This window comes from Silene latifolia, chromosome 1 (assembly GCF_048544455.1).
Source record: "Silene latifolia isolate original U9 population chromosome 1, ASM4854445v1, whole genome shotgun sequence".
NCBI classification, from domain to species: domain Eukaryota; kingdom Viridiplantae; phylum Streptophyta; class Magnoliopsida; order Caryophyllales; family Caryophyllaceae; genus Silene; species Silene latifolia.
Window position 1 is genome coordinate 147,307,186 of NC_133526.1, and position 8,170 is coordinate 147,315,355.

General features: G+C 36.3%; 1 long non-coding RNA gene and 1 pseudogene across 3 annotated transcripts; both read right to left on the reverse strand.

The window, feature by feature from the left end:
• Window positions 1-2,326: 2,326 nt before the first annotated feature.
• Window positions 2,327-5,740, reverse strand: LOC141610309 (uncharacterized). 3 transcript variants are annotated; one of them, XR_012528216.1, is made up of 3 exons: window positions 5,439-5,740; window positions 3,226-3,485; window positions 2,327-3,054 (listed from the first exon to the last, which is right to left on the reverse strand). It is a non-coding gene; the product is annotated as an uncharacterized LOC141610309 (long non-coding RNA). The 3 variants fall into 3 exon arrangements; XR_012528228.1 differs by having other exon boundaries at window positions 3,226-3,645; XR_012528222.1 differs by having other exon boundaries at window positions 3,226-3,830.
• Window positions 5,741-7,153: 1,413 nt separating this feature from the next.
• On the reverse strand, window positions 7,154-8,170 carry LOC141657578 (tubby-like F-box protein 3; annotated as a pseudogene).

Below are 8,170 nucleotides of genomic sequence, written 5' to 3' on the forward strand. Positions count from 1 at the left end.
TCTTGTTCTGAAAGTTTTTATGGATCATTTACCTTTTGTTTAGTTTATTCAAACTCAACTTTAGTATAGGTAAACAATTCTTTTTTTATTAACAAAATATAAACTTAGTGTACGAAAGTACAACTACGTATACTAAAATAGCTATAGATGCATGAAAACGAATACTAGGTGCATGAAAATTGTTACATGCATGAAAATGATTACTAGGTGCATGAAAATATCAGGCTCTAGGTGCACGAAAACGAGTTCTAGGTGCATGAAAATTGTTAGATACATGAAAATGAGTAGTAGGTGCATGAAAATTAATAAAATGTTTTTCGTCTCGATTTCCGATAATAATTTATACTTTTTGGACCAGGAAATATGTTATTTAGCCATAAAATTCTATGCCGAATCCAAATATGTCATTGTTTTTTAGAAAAAATATCCGTAAGGTGGAGTTCTCACGGTTCTCATTATATAGGTGGTTCTCATTGGATCCCAAATCTATAAATATATGTGCATATATATATATATATATATGTATATATATATATATATATGTGTGTGTGTGTATATATATATATATATGTGTGTGTATATATATATATATAGAATCAGGATCCCGTACGAACTAAAATAGGGTGCGAACTGTACGAACTTCATCTCAGCCCTTGATTAAATTAGATCAAAGGTTAAAAACAAACCCCTTAAACACTACTACTCTCCTATCTCTCTCTCTCCCCCTCTTAAACTACTCCCCCGACCCGACCCTAGCCTCCCTCACCCTTACCCACCAGGCCACCACCACACTCGTCATTACAGTCGGCCACCATTATCGTCGGAGCTCCATCATAAACTTCACCAGCGCACCACCATTTCTCCACCCATCAACTTAACTCCCCTACTAATTAACTTCTATTCTCATACCAATTACTGATGTGTGTATCGGTACTCCGGCGAACTCTCCACCACTGCCTGCAAACACTAACAACAATAGCATGCCTCCGGCGACCACCCTAGTCGCCACGGCCAAACACCTGCATTCTTAATCGAATACCAATTATAACATGTTTCCCCTTTCTATTATAGTTCAGACGCCAGTGATCCAACAGACAACGTCGACGAAGGCCATTTTTCTAGCTTAAATTTTCTCGTTTTTTATAGATTTGGAGTTCAACTTTTACTGTGTGGTGGGAGTGGATTGTCGAGCTGTGTGTGGAAGACGGTAAAATGTTCGTGGTGGTTGTGGAGTATTTGTGCGGTAGGATGTTGCCGTCGTTGTGCGGTGGTTGGATGACAGGAGGCATATCGTCGATACTCGATAGGATACATTTTGTGGTACTGGGTTTAATTGCTAATGGTGGTGGAGGGTAGGATTTATAATGAGAAAGATGAAATTAGGGTGTCGTGTGTTCAATAGAGTAGTCAGCACTGTCGCTGGAGTCATCTAGGGTGGCCGAGCTGTCATCGGCGTTGGTTTTGTTGCGTTGTTGGTGTTAGTTTGTGGCTATGGAGGTGGAGGTAGTGTTGGTGTTGGTCTGGTGGACTTGGGTTGGTTGTAGTTGTGTCGTTGTGGTTGTGGTAGGCAGTGGAAGGGTGGTGATACTGGTGGATACAAGAAACATGACTCTAGATACATACTTTAGTAATCCAGATACACTTATCAGAGGGATTAAGGCAAAGGAGTTCCCATACATTAGGAAAGTATATATGTGGTTGTGAACCATTGTTTATGAGAAACAAAATCATATTACTCTGTATATCATATGCTTGTTCGACAGTACAACTAACCAATGCAATGTAAAAAAAGTATGGAACATTTTTGCTAAAAAAAATGAAAAAGGAAAAAGTATGGAGCCTATTAATTATTTGCTTTTGACATGTAATGTGGGAGTGTGGGAGCTAGTAATAGTGAATTCTTATATGCGACCCATTAGGAAAGTCAACGGGAAAATGGCAATATTTTGTAAACGAATCGATCGATTATGAAATATGTATTCATGTCCATGATGAAATTAGGATGTATCGCAATGTTTTGCTGCTTTGTTGCAACTTGCACGGGTATATGTACATCTAGTTTGTGTTGAATAAGTGTAAGTTGAGTTTCGACGGTTTCGAGGCTTGCGTTACATTTCTTTAAGTTTCTAGATATGCTCTTTCAAATTACTAGATACATTTCTCTAAAGTGCTCGATATACTCTTTAAGTTACTAGTTACATTTCTTTAAGTTACTAGATACATACCTTTAAGGTGTTAGATACGCTCCTTTAAATTATTATACATTTTTTAAAATTGCTAGATACACTCCTTTAAATTACTATATACATTTTTTTAAGTTGCTAGATACGCTCCTTTAACTTACTAGATACATACATTTAAAGTTTAAATTAATAGATACATACCCTTAAGTTGCTAGAGACAATCCTTTATAGTAGTAGATACATATCTTTATCTAGCTAGATACACTTTTTCTAGGTTACTAAATACATAGCCTTAAAATATTAGATACACTCCTAGGCCCATTTAAAAGTGAGAAATACCCTACTTTGATAAAATTGTAGGATAATTATATCCGTGTCTAATACCTCCCCACGTAACACAATGTAGAGCATGTTGGAATCCATAATCTGGAGATTTCTGAAGTAGCTGGATTTGCCAAATCCATCTTCAGCAAACTAACATGACCCCATTTGGTTTGATTTGTGAACCCCATTGGCTTGTGTGTTGACCAAACATTGAGAAACTAAAAGATGAAACAGGTATTACATTGGAACTGAGTTATCAACCTGTTCTTCAACGTTTTCAGTATCATCCAGAGAAGAAAAATCTGTATAGAGGACAATATCACAGCCTTGAAGAGCTTTAAAAGTAAAATCCAAGGCGACAACAGAGATAAAAACAGAGCTGGATAAAAAGGCAAGATCTTTTTTGGGGCTTCTGATCACCCAGTTAGATGTGCCAATATCGAGGCCAGAACTGAACGCTTTGATGATAATCAAACTTGCATAACATGTTTCTTCAGCATATTTGAGAGATTGCACCTTCTGAACACAATCCTTTACATCAGCTGCACTAATAATCAGAATAAAAATCGATCAAATAAAAGAAAAGTATACAACCTAGCTAAAGATTCGGGTGACATGGCTCGACTGTCAGTGCCAAATGGGGACATTAATATTCGTCAAAATGGAAGGAGACAAGGAGTGTATGTTTAATACTAAAGATTCATATTAGCATAATCACCTGTACAATGGAAACCAAGCACCTAGTTCTGACCCATCTTTGCCTAAAATTCTCTCTTTAAGCGGAGGTGGAAGTTTGTCGAGCTCGTCTCACTTCATCCAGTGGAGTTTGTTGACCAAATCAGATGTCAAAAACTCCAATACCATTTGGACTACCATTCATTTCACTTGTCCCTTAAAAGGCGCGTGATCAAATGAGATCCCGTTTGGACTACCATTCAATCCCAGGTGCCAATGTAGATAGATGCCTTCTTCATTTTCCTGCATTAATGTACAACAACAAGTAATTCAGGGAGAGTACTTGGCTACAGCTACCCGCTAGTGGTTACAGTCTCGGTCTATCCCTACTTTTACTCCTTTAAGAAGAGCTCATCTACTCATCCGCCTCAATCAGAGTCCAGAAAAATAAACCAAAGGTCCACTGATATATGTAGGATGGAAGGGGGATAAAATCAGTTAGTCATAAACAACCCTCAAGTTTGATATTACTCTCTCCATTTCATGGATTACTTCCACCACCAAGTACCTAACGTGGTCACGAGATTTAATGAAAACAATAAACACGGATAAAGAGCGAGGAGAAAGACTGAAGAGTAGTCTGCTTACCTGACAGATATAAAAAAAATAAAAAATAAAAGATACTAGAGAAACATAGGGAGTATAACAAGCCAATCAGAAAACATCACGCTACAAACACCAAAAATAAATTATCCCCATCACATAAAAAATACTCAAAGCAATTACCAAGTAAAATGGCCCAACTTAAAGCTACTATTAGCTGAGTACTAGCGGAAGAGGTATTGTATACTTCTATTTGGAAGGAAAACACGGCAATTAAAAAGTGTTGCAGCGATAATATTGAAACCTTTGCACCCATTAATCAAAGCCAAAACCTTATATTTATCTAGAATTCACAAAGATGGATAAACGAATCAACATATAGCAAGTTGGAAAATAAACCATGGAAAACGTCTTATAAAGTACCAGATACAATAGATACACATGATATTACTACCGGGTACACATGGTATTACTACTAGATACACAAATCGATTTGTGTATCCAGTAGTAATATCATGTGTATCCGGGTTGGTATTCACAACTTGTATTATCTATTTCATAACAAAGTCGCTTATTTACGAATTTCTGTGCCGATAAAACTAACCTGAAATTAAACATACCCATCAAGACAACTTTGAAGTACGTTGGCTAGAAATCCAAACCCAAATTGAGAAACATTTGAGTAAATCGAAATATTTAGCAAGTCTATGACGGAAAAAATCATATATACACCACACATATCGAGTAGCATATCTGAACCTGCTAAGTTAGAATGCTATAGGAGTTCTTACTGTGGCGGACTAATTTAACAAAGCTACCGACAAATTGCAAACCAGTACTACTACATAAATGTACATACTCGCATTAAAGCAGTATCAATCATCGAGAAGCTTCCGATATTCTCACATTGAAAACATTACACAATGAGCATTGTGAAATCCACTTCATAAGACCCAGATTTCTACCGGAACAAATTGGAAAACGGAGTAGCTTAAATAACTTTCTACTAATTTACCTACCTCAATTAATCAATCAACCTAATATAACTACATAATTTACTCCATCAAATTCATCAATTGAACCCAAAGATTATAATTTGTAACAAAATCATATGTTAATGCACAATATCCCAAATCAAATATACGGAACAAAATCTATGAATTTTAAAATTTTAACAAGAACACATCCTTGAATTTCACACCCAAACCCCCTGCTAGTTAAGCCCCTCATCATTTTCAATCGAACAATCTTACGGTGTGAACCATACGAATTACCAAGAAACCTTTAATACTCCCCTCGGATGCACATGGTATTACTCCGAGATACACATGGTATTGTTACTAGATACACAAATCAATTTGTGTATCCATTAGTAATACCATGTGTATCTGGGCTGGTATTTTGTGTATCTACGATCTAAAGATCAACTAAATCCACCGATTCAACACACCAGACCACTACATAACATTCGACACATTTCCTCACCCATTATGCCACCATTCTGAGCCACTCACAACCACCCACAAACACACATCATCGTCGCCTATTTCCCTTCGCCACCTCCGGTAGACTCTTATTTGACCAACATAAATATAAAACGACTCTAAATCTACTAAATAGGTTGTTATTACAATTAGCTTTTCGAATTATTACCTCGTTTGTAGTAGATCTGCAATTAAACTTCCAATTGTTTAGAAGCTTAAACTAACGGCCTCGTCGGATAAGGGAGATACGATGGGAAGAGGAGCAATGGATTGGTGCTTGGAGATAAGGAAAAGCAAGATCTTCGACAAAGTGACAGCCGGCGTCAGAGTACGTCAGCGTTGCCGGCGTCGGAGCATCGTCGAGGGAAAGTATATAGAAAGTTGAAAGTTAAGGGTTGAGGAGGATAAAGTTGTATGCAAATGTTAGTATGTTATGTTTATTTGGTGGGCCTGTTAACTCTTCATAACGTATGTTTGAACGGCTCTTATATATATATATATATATATATATATATATATATATATATATAGGTGGGATCCAGTGAGAACGACCATTCAGTGAGAACGGTGAGAACGCACTAGATACATTAGAATATATATAAAAGGTGCACTTTTTTTTTTTTTTTTTTTTTTTTTACCAAATCTCATATACACTTTTAACTATAGTAGGTACACTTTTTACCAAAATTCTATATACGCATTTTAAGAATGTAGATACAACTTTTTTTTTTTTTTTTTTTTTTTTACCAATTCTCATATACACTTTTAACTAAAGTAGGTACACTTTTTACCAAAATTCTATAGGCATTTTAAAAATGTAGATGCACCTTTTTTTTTTTTTTTTGCCAAATCATATACACTTTTCACTAAAGTAGGTACACTTTTTACCAAAATTCTATACACACATTTTAAGAATGTAGATACACCTTTTTTTTTTTTACCAAATCGTAGATACACTTTAGACACTCCAAGGTATGCTTTTTTCAAGAATTCTAGATACAGTTTATAACAATACAGATACATTTTTTTACAGCTACTAGATACATTAAAATACATATCAGATACGCCTTTTTTTGGGTAAATCCAGATACACTTTACAATATTATACATTTATACGTACATTATTTACATAAATTCTATACACACTTTATGACGATGCAGATACAATTTTTTTCCATAGTAGGTACAATTTTTCAAGAATTCTAGATACGCTTTATTTATAACAATACAAATACATTTTTTTCTAATTTTTTTACAGCTACTAGATACATTAAAATACACGTCAAATACAACAACAGAGACACCAATCTCAATTTTAATATCAACAAGTTTCAACCCAAGTCATTAGTCTTACCATTAGTCTTACTAAAGTTCAATAATTAGTGTAATTGGCCATTTTCATGTCCTTAAAGATTCAACCCGAGTCATGCGAACAGAACACCATCTCTCCCAGTGAACAAAAACAGCAAAAGCCAAACGACATATTGTTTAACCATATTCCATTTTGATGCATTTTGTGCTAGTTCACTGGGGTGCCCCGAGCATTCACAAATTCCATTTGGATGGCGTTTAACCAATTTCTCATTTTGATGACTCGCGGTTAAGAAAAATGTTTCACATTTGTGGCCTAGCACGAAATGAAGGTAAAATTCATCTAGGCTGGGGACAATTTTAAACAAATCGAACAGATAAAATCAATAATAAAGTACTAAGTATTAAGGTGGATTTTTACTTAAGAATTGAGATCACCAAAGTGAATATTAGCCCGCCCAAATCTCATGTCATACAAGAACTAATGAAACCTAATACCAAAGAAGAATTAGCTCAAATTCCGGGTAAGCAAGTGAAAACTTTGCAGATATATACAAATACCTTATTTTTACGTCATTCACAGGCAATTCAGGTGTCAAAGCTGCTCAGACAAATGGCAAAAGCTTGGAAGGCAGAGATTGGATAATGATAATCCATGGTGAATAAATCCTTTCCAACTTTCCCGAATTGAAGAACAACATTTTCATTCGCAGGTCCATTTTCCAGGGAAGCAACCAGTTGAAAGTTCTTGACAGAAGCTACGGTTACACGACCATTGAAACTCAAACACCAGCACTGGAGTTGTTCATGCCACCGAGGAGCCTTATTTTGAAGGACCAATGTTTCCTCTTGTGTATTTGGAATAGCCTCAGATCGGCTATTGTGCACTCGAATTGATTTTGACCTGAAAAACGGGATTGATGGGAAATAGTCCACGTTATTATTGATCACAAGTTCGGATTGCATAGGGACCAATCCTCCAGGCTTAGCAGCTGATGCAGGTATCGTATCCATGACACAATTCATCCTCCTTGGACCCCTCCTAATTATCTGGTCTCCAGAGTCCAGACTATAGCGTCTTTTATATGGGTGTAAGGATTGGGAATGCACAGCTTGGCAGTGACAACGAATGAGAGTAGTCACGAAAACTTTTAACCGATAACATGTATAGATCAAGTAGCAGCAGTTGGTGATGATCATAGCCTATTGAATGACATTAACGAAATCAAACCTCCTGTTGTAAATGGTGTTCCTGAGCCATATATTGACGATGTGCCGGTTTACGTCCAAGCGTCGGACAAACTATTTCATACGATACCAGTACCAGATTTCATTTTAGAAATTGCTAAGGTTGCAAAAACTACACAGGAAAGAAAATGAACAAAGGCCAAACGCCCATCATCAACTGTTCGATACAGTGCCTGAACCAACCAACCAACCGAGCAACCTAATGCGAGCCAAACCAAATGTCAACCTGAGCTGACCAACAATGAGGTTAACAAATCGGAACAAAACATACTGAATGTGATTGTGTAAAAGAGTCCCAATTATCAAGTGCACAAAAGCTGCTCGATGAATTGCCACTTCCAT